Source organism: Vidua chalybeata, chromosome 4, assembly GCF_026979565.1.
Source record: "Vidua chalybeata isolate OUT-0048 chromosome 4, bVidCha1 merged haplotype, whole genome shotgun sequence".
NCBI classification, from domain to species: domain Eukaryota; kingdom Metazoa; phylum Chordata; class Aves; order Passeriformes; family Viduidae; genus Vidua; species Vidua chalybeata.
In genome coordinates this window covers 47,940,348-47,953,814 of record NC_071533.1, presented here as the reverse complement: position 1 = coordinate 47,953,814, position 13,467 = coordinate 47,940,348, and the positions used below count along the sequence as shown (strand labels likewise).

The 13,467-nt window shown below is 35.5% G+C and overlaps 1 long non-coding RNA gene across 2 annotated transcripts; it reads right to left on the bottom strand.

Annotated features, from left to right (window-relative positions):
• Positions 1-9,909: 9,909 nt before the first annotated feature.
• Positions 9,910-12,782, bottom strand: LOC128787165 (uncharacterized). 2 transcript variants are annotated; one of them, XR_008430588.1, is made up of 3 exons: positions 12,697-12,782; positions 12,176-12,297; positions 9,910-10,029 (listed from the first exon to the last, which is right to left on the bottom strand). It is a non-coding gene; the product is annotated as an uncharacterized LOC128787165 (long non-coding RNA). The 2 variants fall into 2 exon arrangements; XR_008430589.1 differs by lacking the exon at positions 9,910-10,029 and adding an exon at positions 11,619-11,703.
• Positions 12,783-13,467: the final 685 nt, after the last annotated feature.

Sequence of the window (13,467 nt, the reverse complement as noted above, 5' to 3'; positions counted from 1 at the left end):
TCTTGTGGAACGAGTTATCCGTTAAAAGTATTTCATACCCCAATAACATTAAAAGCAAAGTACAATATTAGATAGAGAATAATGGAGTCATTAAATCTGCAGGAACCTTGGCATTGTCATTGTTTTCTTTATTTAAAATTCACAGACCTTATTGTTGGTGGTTAAGAAATACTTTTGAATTCTGGAATTTCATTGCAGTGGATGGTGTGGTAGAGCTAGGACTTACCTCTGTGCAAGCTGCAAGCTGAATGCTGTCTGCAATATATATTTAACAAAAGTACTGGTTGGTGATTGACACATATATGACTGGAATTCTTCTGCAAACAAGCCCTGTCAAGTGCTGTTTTCCCTTTATTATCACCAGTAGTCCCCTATAGAATACACTGACTGTGTTAGCCAAGAGGAAAAGGACCTTTATACCACATCAGTATGAAATAGCTTGTATCATGGTTTTGTGCACATGTACCATCTCTGGCTGGCAGTGTTTTTATTGTTAGAATAGAGGCAGAGCTGAAAGAATTTTTCCTTGCACTGTGACCTCCTTCCCCCAGCATAATGTGGGAACATGAACTTTAGATATGTGTTGTCTTCCAACAGCTTCTTCCAACAACTGTTCCTTAGCACAGATGCATGTGATACACATCATGGCACGAGAGACTCTACCCATCAAAGTAGGTGGTCAACTGCCTGCTGACTTGGGTGAAGCTATTTAGGGATTTATGCTGGCCTTCATCTTCATTAGCAGGAAGTTTTCAGCTGATCCCTGGATGTTGCCTGCACCAGGTAGTGTGGAGTTGTAGGTCAGTCCTTTCATTAGCCATACAGCTGGATACAGAGATTTTCTTTAATCTACTTCACTGGGTCCCAGTGTGCATATTAACTGAACACCTCACAGAGTAACCATTACTAAAAATAAACTACTGCCACTAAATTCTATGTGGGATTTGCAAAAATTCCTTTTACAGTTTCCAAAGGGAAATTGCAGATTTATGACAGTAATTAAAATTACAAGCTTAATTTAAGCCAGCCAGCTAAGACAGTGGTTACGATAAAGAGAAAATTAACTTCACTATAAAATAGGTGTATAAGGCAGGTGGGATGTATATGCTGCCAGGGCTGACTGCACAGAGCTCAAAGAGAACCATGACTTAGTCTGGATACCTAATTTTTAAACTGCTAAAACTGGGGTAAGCCCCAGCCAATATTTATGTATTTAATATTCAGTACATATTAATCTCATGGTGTTCATGTCACTTTACAAGACAGAATTTCTATTTCTATGTATCCAGCTCAGTTTATGTATATCTGATGCTTAGGCAGCAGCACAGGGAGTAGATATTGCAGACTTTGTGCGTGCATTTATAAAGCTTGCGTTTCTTACATGATTGGTATCGATCGCCCATCGATTTTCTGGCACACCTTCCGATCAGATTGTTATATTAAATAGGTATACAAAGCTGAAAGTGATTTCACAGATCAAAGAGCATTTCTTTCAGTTGTACACAATCCAGATAAGGAAAACATCAAAGATACACTGTAAAAATAATAATCTATTTTCTCTCACTATGCCAGTAGGAAAGCTAGCTTAGAATTTATTTTCTTTCATAATTGGAACATCCCTGTGGTTTACAGCTTAAAATCTTTTTAAATCAACAGTTCCTTCCTATTTTTATGTCACCATTGACCTAGAGAATATTTATTCTCCTTCTTTGCCATTTATCTCTCACTCCCAATTTTTATATAAAGAGTAAATATATATTCTTGAAGCACTGGTTTATATTGGTTAACAAAACAGAGATTTTTCTATATGTTTTAGCATAGGTTTTCATACCTCTTGAACTGGATTTTTCAGACACATGGTATTTTAAATGCTATTTTATCAGTGCCAAGCAGAGTGGCAGTAGTCTCTGTCTCGTAGAAAAACTGTATACAGATGCACTGTATATTGCTAATATGAAATTTATAGATAAGTTTTGTAGGTTCATGGCTTTGTTTTTTATATTATACCTTTAGAAAGTGATAGCTGTTCCAGCTGACAAAAAGAAATTAATCAGGTATTAACAAGTCATTTATTTGGACTTTTCAGGAGGCTATAATAATTGAAAGAATGCAAAGGAATTATACATATATATATAAATATATATATACACATATATACACAATGATTTATCCTTACCATGAGAGCATATCAATAATATTCTTGTGCTTTTGGAGTATGTGTAAATGAAGTAGTAAATGTTTTTAATAGGATTTTCATAGAAAGTTAAGGAATTTAAGCAGTACTGGGGCTGACATTAAGCTATCTGTAAAGTCAGACTGTGATAACAATACATGCAATGACCCCATTCCTGATGGTACTGAAGGGATGAAATGCATTACTTAACCAAAAACCTGCAGTCCACTAAACAAACATAGGTAATCTGGTGTTTATTTAGCAGAATGTACTTAACAAAGTGATAAGTGTTTAAGTGTCAATATCTTTACATTATGTCCAACAAATAAACAAGGAGGTTGGAAAGTGAAGAGAGCACGTGACAACAAAAAGCCAACCACGTACAATCAGCCATTGGTAAGCAAGAGCTCTCCACTCCTACCACTTCTTGATAGTATCTTTAATTGACTTCACTTCTATACTGCTTGGTTTTTATTTGTATCTCCTCTGTGGATGCATGCCCTGTCTCCTAGATTTCTATAGCTGATGGTTTCAGGCTATGGCATTTACAGCCTCGTTGTTTCCACTCTCTCCCTTGCAATTTGTTTTCATTTTCTTTCTCTTACCTTCCTTTTTCCTCACCCATTCCCCAAAAGTACTTTCCAACTTTGTTGGTCTCTTCCCCTACCTTATCATGAATCCAGCTATTTCCATTGCAAGCAGCACAGTCAAATGAAAAGATTCTGGGTCCCAATGAGATGTCAAAGTGTAATGTTATTTTTTCCTTAATTTCTATTGACCATATTTCCAATGACAAAATGTTGATTTAACATACGTGTATGGGTACTCCTTTTTTGCCCCTGAAGCCAGAGAATAGTTTTGAAAAGCATTAAACAGCTATCTGTCTTTGTCTGGGATTTATTATTATTGTATTTAACTTCCGAATGACAGATAAGCAGAAATTGACCTTCCATATTCACAGAGATGGCGTTTTATATTTCAAATGAGACTTATTTATTCCCCTGTAGATATTTTCTACTATTTTTGTGACTTAGTCAGTCATTTCACCCCCTAAGCAGAAATGCCTGTGGGGCCATTTCACACAAAAGGATTTAGCTTGTTCTCTGAATCCACAGTGTAGCCCTGAACAGCAGGAATTATTCATTGGGGGTTCCCCCCCCCCCCCCCCCCGCAATGTTCCAATCATTTATTGTTAGTGAGTTTCAAAAATAAACATGTTTTATCCCCTTGAGCAACTCACAATATGCAGCTGAATTGAATAATATATTTTCAACTTGTTATACTCGTGCCAATTTAAATTTCAGGAACAAAACTGCTCAGGAATATGCAGGGTTATATGTCTATATATCTTTCAATAAAGCGTAATCAAATTTCTTTTGGTCCTGAATCATTTTTGAAAAAAAGATGTGTGGTTACTAGTGAGCATGCTTGCTTCAAAAATACTGCATTTCTACATGCTCAGAATAATTTTATATTCATTTTGATTAGAGCAAACTGCTTACTCTCAAGAGGCTGACAAACACTAAAGATTTCCACTTTAGTGGTTTACAATGACATCAAAGTGGCCTTATATCTTTGCAAAAATCTGTTTCCTTGGTAACGTGAAGCAAACTGTTCATTTCAGAGGTGCCTATAGAGAGCAACTGAGATTTTATTTTTATATTAAATATGAAAACTTAATGTGGATAATGACATCATACAAAATATACTACTGAGTTTAAAAGATATTCAATCATCAAATAAATAATAAAAATGGTCATATTGTAATATCAATAATTTGTAATTATATTTAGATAATATTATTTGTTAGAAGTCAAAGTACGATATGTTTTCATGCTTTTTTTTAAAGGCAAACAACAAAACCTGAATAATGACTGTTGAAAAATCCCATGTGTTAAGAAATATTTCATGGAAAAGGATTCCCCAACAAGTAAATTTTAAAGAGTTTGCAAGTACTGTTTAGTTAAAAATGAATGATTTCTCTGTCAGGAGTATCATTCTCTGCTAAAGAAAAGCTTTATGCACACAGAATTGCAATGAAAAATAGCTCACTTCATACAATCAATAAATGATTAAAACTCCCCATCCTGGCTCCATTTATTTATTAGACTCTTTTGCTGTATCTTAACTAAGGACCTGAACAGAAAAAACATCTAAGCATGAGCTTAGCTTTGAAGTGGCACACATTTGTATGGAAGCCATCTGAGTCTAGGAAGGATTTGAGGAACGAATGCAAAACTTACAAATTCTCATGAACACCGTGAAGCTGTTACAGCTGAAATTATCACACATCTACATGCAAATGAATACTCTTTTTCTGACAAATCATCTAAACCTCTGTCAGAACATCTCCACAAAACAAACTGACACTCCAGTTATGATCAATAATCACTCTGCTCGGGGCTCATTAGAGAGGGGAAAATAGCTATCTCCTTTTTGTCTTGATGGAAAGGGAAGGAATATGAGGTAGAGATTGGACAGAGCAACAGGAGGAGTGGTGAAATTCAACAGAACTCAGACAGAGAAACTTTATAGAGCAACATAAGGATCTCTGTTGGGAGAAAGCAGGGGTGTGCTTTTAGAATCAAGGAGGCAGTATACTACAAACTGTAATTTATGGGTGCTGAGTAAAACTCTTGAAAACAATTCAGCCCCTAGCATCTTCCTAGACACTACTCCCATAAATTATTGTGAATTATGCAGGTGTAGGTCTTCCAGGCAAACTAGGATTATCTGAACGAGCCCTTTTTGTAACAGCACCATATTGTCAGTCTTTTTTTTACCATTTCCTAGCAAGTCAAGCAGTGAGAATATACAGTAGTCTCATGCTTCAAATTATTTAAAGGTGCATTTGCTTTGCAGAAAATATCTAGTGAGCTTCAAGAGTAGATTGGAAAGGCAGCCCAACAATCTGCCTAATAACCAAACAAAAGAATTGTAGCTGATGTCTCACAGGGCATCATGCTCAACACTGAAATGTGCAAGAAGGTACTTCTTGTTCTAAGGAGTAAACATTTTTAACAGCAACTATGCAGTGCAATATGAGCTAGTACAATGCTATTCTGCAAATTAATAGAGTGGGGATTCAAAACCTTTTGTACAGGAAGTCATTAGGGAACAATGACTTTTTCTTCCACTAGATTCCATGCCAGTATTTTACATAAAGTCAAGAATTTCTTTGAAAACTGAAGCTCTTCTCCATGAAGCACTGTATTGAAAATACATTCATGTTCTTGGATACTTCTGGTCTGGATTCTTCTTCTGGGTCACAGGAACTGAGGGTGGTAGTATTTGCTTTTCTATACTGTAATTGAAAGATTTATAAATGCATAATCAGTGCAATCCAGTCTGGCATAATAGTTATAACATAGAAGCTAATTAATTCTAACATCATTATAACATTTGATAGGTTTTGTTTGATTATTTGTTCACTTATTTGCTTTCGTTGGAGAAATTTAATTTAGCTGCACATTTGGCCATTAGCTGGCCAAAATTGCTATCAGACAATTTATTCCCTGTTGTTTTTAGCGTTGAGCCTATAGCAGCATAGACTGTAATTAAGCAATACAGCTGTGAACAATCAGCACCAAAAGGTGACAGGTTATTTAACACATGGAGCATGAGCAGCATAGTGCACCAGGAGAGATCCAGCAGGAAAGACCTAACATGTTTAGAGAAGATTCACATCACCAAAGAGTTGATGCAGGTTGTCAGGAGGAATCACTGAGATGTAACCTGAGGTGCTATGGATAACATGGAGCTGAGGAGGAGTTACCTCATCTTGCAGCTGGGAGAAACATTAAACATAACAGAACACTAGTCAAGCCAAAAAGTAGAAAAACTACAATAGTCAATCCTCACATTTTTTAAGAGCTCTTCTGGTCCTTGAGGCAATAATTTAAAGTAGGACTACTTTTTAACAAGTATTTCAATTTTTTACCATCCTCTGTTCCTTACATTCAGAAGAAAACCCCACATGACAACTTGTAAATTGTAAAACCAAGACTCCTGGAAATTTTGCCCATTCCAGAAACTTCAGCAAGGAACAATCAACATAAGTTGTTTACATGTGGTGCTAGTGCTATCAATATATTTAAATTCTTGTAAAGGAACAGAGATTACAAAAACTACTGTGATATGAACCTCAGCGCTCAGCACATGGCTTCCATGCAGCACCTCTTGCTTTATAGTTCAAATAATTCCTTCAACAAGAGTTTTATCTAGCAATGGGCACATGAATGTTACTTTTCACTAGTTTTGTACCCTAGACAGCAACCAGAATTGTATCACGCTTCCAAGCTACCTGAGAATAAAAGGGAAGATTTTCACTCCTTGGGTGATTGGGGTGTGGAGAGAGACCTTCCTGATGAGCTGAACAAAGACAGGATGGGACACTACGATGGTATGGAGTGGCTTCCTGGGAGCACCTGGGAAAAGACACAATTTGGCAATAGACTCTCTCACCATAGAGTTAACTGCCTCCAGCAAAGACCTGGATTACCAGTCATTGCTATAAAAATGAATTTGCCATCTCCTGAACATACAACTTTCTGTATCCAGGAGAAAAGGAGTATTTCATATGGCATGATCCCAGCAACGGTGATAGTACTGAAAAAAAACAGCTTTATTAGTTAGAAAGCTAAATTTCCAGAACAGTCTTTCAAAGATGTTTTTCTTCCACGTTTACCAAGTAACAGGAAGTTGCAATACATTTTTCTCTCCACAAGTAAACACTGCCTTGAAGGAAAAGCATGTTTTCTGGCATGAAAATAACAGGAAAATAATTGGAAGATGGAGAAATCCTAACAAAATAATTTGGAGATGTACAAGATATTGCAATCTTTTAACAAATATGATTAAAGTAGGTAAGGCCACAACTTTACAAAATTAGGATTTAAAGTTCATTTCTGTAGCTCAGACAAAACTTTTAGTGTTTTTGTGTGCAAACAAAAGTTAAACACAGGGAATTTATTTTTTTTTAATAATAAAATCCATGAATAATGCAGATATATTTTTACTGATCACTGGAGGAAAAATAATACAGTCCAAAAGAGATAACAAAATTAAATTATAATGAAAAGTAATAGAGCATTAAAAAGACAGAACTATTTAAATATGGAATAACAGATAGATATTCACAAACACTCCAGAAACAGAATAATGAGTGCAAGAATCTTGACTCATGCCAATACTCCTATTTATTCTTTTGTTTGGTTTGGTTTTTTTACTCTGGCAATTATAGCTGAACAGAATCCAAGACAAAGGCCTAAATTATCTTTTTTTTCAGATTATTTCATTTTATTAAACCAGATTATATTCACTGTCATGACTTTAATTCTATTTTCAAATCAATATTTTTTTATTTTTAAAACTTAATTTTTCCTCTTTTTCTTCCTCTACTATCTGTTCCTTCTTTTCATATAGTAGGGATTTTTTTGGGTTTTGATTGTTTGTTTTTTTAATAAAACTGTTTATTTCTATCTAAACATCTTATTTAGTTATTCTCACTCTTCAAATGTATTAAGAAAGCTACCACCTGGCAGAAAACAAGCCACAGCAAGAAGCAAAATTATTTGCTGGAAATTAAATCTCTAAAATATGACTATTAATCAGACTTTTGAGCCTAAATCTTCAGTGCCATGGAGACAATTCACATTCTGCTACCTACCTTGCCATGCAAATTTATTTTATTCTTCTTTGGCTGTTAGTATATTAGCAATATATTTCATTTTGTTATTAAGAAATGGTGCAATATAACTCCACATAAATCTTGAGACATATGTGTTATCCTTTTAGCAGTATACACACACTATCTTTGGATTGATCTTTGGACAATATCCTCAACAGGAAGTTTCAGAGATTTCACAGTAACCCCAGGTCAGTCTTTGCCTTATGAGTGTCTGCCAAGAAGGCTATCATCCACCTTAAGTTCCTTCCCTCAGGAAAACATTAGCTTCATGGTAGGAACTGTATGAAAATAAAATGCTTTTATAACCTTATGAGTGCTGTTATGAACATACCATTGCTGCTGGACATGCCTTTTTCTTTCAGTGTATTGGACAGATACTCATTTGAAATTTGTGCAGCATTTTTTGAAGGTACATTTCTTGAAGGGGAAGACAGTACATCTTCACAAGCATACGATTCAGCAGCAGAAAAGAAAGTTCCACCACCAGCACAAATCCTTTCTTCTCTGATATTTCCAGTTTGTTTTTTTTTTCTTCCTTTTTTCCCCTTTTTTTTAAATCGAGGTTTTCTTGTTTTGATACAATTGCCTTCTTGTGCTACATATTTGATGCTATCTCTGAGTAAGTTTTCAATCTACAATGACATTTCCTCTCACCTTCAGTAACTCTTTTCCTGGCAATTCCCAAATCACTTGAGGAAGTTCAAACCGTAATTTCCTGTCTTCACTCCCAAGAGAATTCAAAATCCAGTAGAAAACTCAGAATACAGAATGCTCCTTTCACTCTCCCTTCTTTGTTCTTCTGTTCCGACTTCAATTCCTCACTACAGTTTAAGGGCCATTTCTCTTGTCTGCTCCTTGTCACGTCCTATATGGCTCCAAGGACGCATCCTAAGGAAGCTGGTGTGGTTTTGGTTCAAAAGAACTGTTGAACAAGTAACAGTTTCACTGTTTTTCAGTTTCCATCTACAAATTCAGAAAAATCCTTTGTCCTAGTCTTTGGGATTCCTCTGCTTTAAAACTTTATGTTAACAGTGGTAAAAACAGCGCCTCTCAGTTTGCAGATCTTTATGTGTGAATGCATATGCCATCCAATATACAACAAATACACAGGGATGCAAATGAAATTTAGCAGTTACCAATTTCAGTTTTCAAGTATAAAGAATGTCTAGACAAAGTACATATTTGTCTTCCTCAGAGTTTCAATTTGTCTAGGCATGTAGAATTTGAGAGTATACTGGTGTAACTCAGCAATATACAATATTGCTAAAGCAATTTATGTAGAAAATGGTCTACATGTTGAATGCATACATTGCTGCTGAGAAAGTGAAAACCAATTAGCCCTTAGATAAACTGATTATAGTTATGATGTGGGACATAAAGAGCAGTGATGAAGAAAATTAAGAAGTCTCCTAGCTCCAGCAACTGTATCAAAGCTTGGTAATTTCAAGTGGAAAGAATAACCTTGGCTACATGCATTTCATGGCTGCATAGGGAATAAGTCCTCTACTGACAAATCAAGACATGGAAGAGTTTCAAAATGAAAAGTATATGGAGGCATCATTTACATGACAATATTTTACAAGTTTATTCACCAAATAGTTGATAACAGAATACAAAAATAATTATGTGAATTTAGAAAAGCATATGTATGATGTTAAATTATTAAAAGGCTTTAAGAAATCTGGATTTTTTTTTTAAAAAGTCATTATGCAAGAAAGTAAATCAGATTAAGTAAAAGGTAATATTGCACTATCAGAGCAAGAAAAACCTCTTCCTTCCAAAGCTGAAAGGTAAAAGGTTTCAGAAGTTGGGAACACCACTTTCCACCAGAAGAGATGGAGACCCTACCCTGCCAGAAGGATTTCAGCCATGCTAGGGCTGATGACCGAACATAGAGTGAGCAGCTGGCCAGCTTTGTCCATGACTGGGCAGAGTTTGTCACAGCTGAAGTCCTGTTTCCTGGGAGGTGGCTGGGCATTGCTTGTGGATGGGAAGTAGAGAATAAATTATACTTTTTTCTCCTAGCATGTGCATGTGCAACTTACCTTTTTTTTTTTTTTTTGAGTTGTTTTCTATCTTATTTTCTCTCTCCTGTCCACAGGAGAAAGGGAAGTGATAGAGTAGCTTGGTTGACACCTGGCATCCAGACAAAATCAACCCCTTACACCTGGCAAGAGAACAAATGCCAGAGCCTTATTCATCTGATTTTCCAGAGACCAAGTTATTCAAACACAGCTTAATGTTTCAGTCACTTGAATGATCATAGCCAGATAGCCCCAATAAGATGTGCCTCCATCAGTAAGAAGCAGAGAATTTTCATTGAATGCAGCTTCCCTTTTCTTAGGTTGCTAACTCAGCACAAGTCGTAGTCCACATTAAATCATTCCAGCTTGCTGTCTGTTCACAGATTAAAGTGGAAAAGAAAAGAGTAGAATAAAATATTCAATATTTAATACCAAGTAAGAGAATAGCAAACAGAAAAATATTTAAGACATATGTACTGAGGTAGTACACATACCAAGGCAGGCTAGGCAAAGGAATAAAATACAGCTAAACTGATTAAAGAAAGCTGATCATTTTTTCCCAAGGAGAAATAATTCACAAAGGGAACAGAAGCAGAGGGCTTGACTCTATAGAAATACAATACAAAAATCTCAAGCTGCTTCCCCCTGCCTAAGGAAATAAAACCAACAAAATATAAAATAATTCTTGATATACTTTTATAGAAACATCAAACATAGAGGTACATATTGGTATTGATTTTAAAATAGATTTAAATTGCACCATTTCCTATTAATTGTTAAACTATATTTAAAAACATCTTCTCCAAGTGCCAAGAAAAGTCAAACTGATTTTTTTACCCATAGTATGGACCAGTTGCTTTCAATATATTTTAAAATCAGAATCTATTTTCTTACCATATAAAACAGCAAACTGAAATCCAAGTATCCCTTTCCAAAATGATCTGTGATCAGGACACAAACTATTTCAGGACACAAATGACTTCTGGAAATCGAGTAGGCTAATGTATGCACCAGTTTAACCAGTGGACTTTGTCTCCCCAGGGTTCTCATATCTGACTCTGTTAATTGAACTAAATCCTTTGTAGGAGGCTTACTTTTCAAGCACCTGGCCTCATTTGAGAATTCTGAACAAAAAGCAATTTAATTATGGCAGCTTTTTAAGTTAGTGAGGAAATGAATCTCACAAAAAAACCCAAAACCTAACCAATAATGTATCAAATCAGGGTTTAAAATCAGTCATGCATGAGAAATGAGGAAAAGAGAAAATTCAAAATACGAGTCAAAACATCAAACACTTTGTCAAATATATTCATATATTCACATTTGGATTGTAAGTATCCAGTAACAGTGTGTGAGAGCCTTATCCTGGTGCATATAAGAATACTGGACCCACCCAAAAATTCCCTCAGTTGTGAGGAAATTGAGGCTCTCTTTGCTGGCTTCTTTAAAATGAACTTGATCAACAATAGTGTATCTGTTCCCAAATAATAACTTGTGGGTAGATTTCTATGATTTTGCATCTGTTTCCACAGATGAAGACATGGATAAGGAAAATTATTATCCAGCCTTGACCAGTTAAACTTATAGTGTGGTTTCAGTGCTTCTTCCATTATGATCTAAGTGTTCAAACTCAAAACTTGGTGCAGAATCCCCTCACAGAGAAGTACAAAGGAACACAGAACCCTTAGAAAAAGCCCTTGCTCACAGGGAGAGGCCTTACCTAAGGTTCCTTTCCCCCAAAATAGCCCATTCCTTCAGATCTCCAGGTATCTCTTATTTAGGGCTTTTTCTGTAGAATTCCAGATACAAGCACAGTTCTAGTCCGTGTAAATAGAAAGAGGGAATGGCACAAAGAGATTAAAGGCCTTTTATAGCAGCTTTAGAAGAAAATTTTCCAGATTAATCACCTCAAGCCATTCTGAACAGGCTACCTACCATAATGCCTGTTTTTTAATTAAAATTGATTAATGAGCTACATCCATTCACCGATTTAGATTTCTGTGTCAAGTATTTTCATTAAAGTACAGATGACTATGAAATATAAGATTCAGCAGAAAAGACACTTCACACTGTAAGATACATCTTGAGTTATCAAAGAAGGGAATTGATCCTTTCTGAGACAAAAGGCTGTTAATTCATCAGTCACACACAGGAAATGAAAAAAATCTGTCTTTAGAAAAATACTGAAGTCTATGAGGATAAGAACTGACACTAATTGGAAAGAATGACAAAACTTTCTTGTGAATAAGAAAGAAATTAAAAACTTTCATGGAGAAAAATTAAACTTACCTGAATGGATTTCAAGACTGAGATCTTCTAGTTGTGTAAATACAAAGTTGTTTTTTTTTTTTTAATTTAGGGTTGCCCTACTTCAAGAAGTTCCATATTGGACACAATCAGAGATCTAGGGCCTGCAGAAGGAAAGAATCCTCGATGAAACAAAAATAGAAAAGACTTTGTGTAGTCACATGGATAAAGGAGTAAGAATTTTCATTCCACCACCTCTGACTTTTATAAATGTTTGTAGCAAGTCTGTCTATTCTGCCATTGCAATCTTAATAATTTTGTGATGCATATTACCTTGAAGGCAGTTTGAATTAAGAGTGATTTCAAGATACTGAATAAGAGAAAAGCATTTCTCTCCTGGGAGTGTGATAGCTTAGCTAGTCCTAGAAATGTCTTTAAGAAACATCAGAAATAATATATATGCATACAGTGCCATTCTGAGCAGTGTGTTCATGCCCACAATGTACAGGAAACATCCATGTAAAGCTGAGATGCCTTGTTGCTGCAGTGAGGTGCTGGAGTACCTGGGCAAGCTGCCAAGAGAATCTCAGTTCCATGGAGAATAATTCCTTGCATGCCACCTATTAACAAATGTAAAATACAGTGTTCCAACACTGAACTCATTCCAACTGTTTAACTGCTCTAGATACATCAACATTAATGGGGCTTAAGCTAATTCTGGCTCTGCAAAACTGCTTTGTAGAAAACAAAGATAAAAGCTAACCAAGAAAAAGACAAAAATAATACTATATGGAAACAAGAGCTGAAGCAAAGACTTTATACAGTTGTAGTGATTTTAGTTGTAGTGAGAGACCCTTCATAAGTTCCCGATCCATCTACCATTAGGAAGAAAGGGGACTTAGGTATTGAAGTTGTAATGTTTTTAATTAGTGGAGTGATTCCAAACAGAATTTGGTTTCCTTGGATTTCCTCAGAGTTTCACTAATATATGGTGAACTTATAATGTATGCTTGAGTTTCTGGTGTTTTAGCTTCATTTAGACTTGATTATTTCTTTTTGACTACTCTGGGTAGTATCTTGGAGATAAATTATCTAGCATATGATTTAGCACAGCAACAAATTTTTTTGAGAAAGTTAATTCCTGGTTTCACTGAGACCATTTTGAATATCTTGGACTTGCAGAGAGACATTCACAGTTATGTTACTTTGAATGATTGAGCCTAAAGAAAGTTTCCCTTTGTAAGGACATAGAGGGCTTGGACATGAATCTTAAAAAAATTTGGTTAATTGTACTGTCTGAAACATTCCTCTATAAATCACCTGATAACACAGTT